We start from the raw sequence: 1,000 nt of genomic DNA, 5'->3' as shown, positions 1-1,000 counted from the left end.
GATACCCAGTCTAGCCCTGTTCAAAATGAGTTGCCATCTCCACTGTCTCAGTCAAGTAAAAAAAGTGACGAGAGTGATGAAGAGCTAGATGGTAACCTAATCATAGAGACATCGGATGGTGAGAATAAAAGCGATAGTGACGACGAAGAAATTGACAGTGAGCAGACACCTGATGACGACGGAGATAGCGAGGACCATGGATCCTTCCCTCTCTCAGAGGCGGCATCTCTGGTTCTTGCTTCGCTACCCGGGGAAACGAGAGTAAAACGGAAGACCTTCTTTAGTGGAAGTCACCCGGCCCTAGACGAGCTCGTCAACGAGGATACGAGAGGAAGCAGAAAAAGGAGCGTTTCTGCTTCTACCTCTGGAAGAGATAAGCGGAAGGATAATAGACCAAGTCCTCCGTGAGTAATATTTCTGAGATGGTCTCTCCTTTAGTCAACCTATGAGTAACATCAAAATAATAACATTTAATGTCAGAGGTCTCCAATCAGATAAGAGCAGGAAAAGGAAGGTTGATTTCTTAAAAAGACTTGATTATGATATTTTGTGGAACACTGCTCATTCAATAATATCGATAGGGGAAGACAGCTCTGATGGAGTGGGTATTTTCTTCAAAAAAGATGAGGTGAATATAATCAAAAGACGAGACATAATACCGGGACGACTCCTCCTTGTTGATTGCTGTTATTACGGGCAAAGGTTGCGTATTATTAATCTTTATAATGCACCGGAACGAACGAATAAGATACAATTATTGTAAAAACTGAAGTATCTATTAGAGATTTGTTTTAATATAATTATATGTGGAGATTTAGGTTGAATTTAGAGAACTGCGAGAAAGCAAATTGTTGGTTAAAGTAAGGAAGCAGCACTTCGTGATTTATACAGGCACTTGCATCCACATACCGTGCATTACACTAGATTCGATTCGTTAACTAAAACAAGGATTGATAGATTCTACATATCACATAATGTTCAAGGTCTGAAATATGACACT

This window comes from Pundamilia nyererei, unplaced genomic scaffold (genome assembly GCF_000239375.1).
Source record: "Pundamilia nyererei isolate P.nyererei 1_Seehausen unplaced genomic scaffold, PunNye1.0 scaffold01443, whole genome shotgun sequence".
NCBI lineage: Eukaryota > Metazoa > Chordata > Actinopteri > Cichliformes > Cichlidae > Pundamilia > Pundamilia nyererei.
This window is presented reverse-complemented; position numbering follows the sequence as displayed.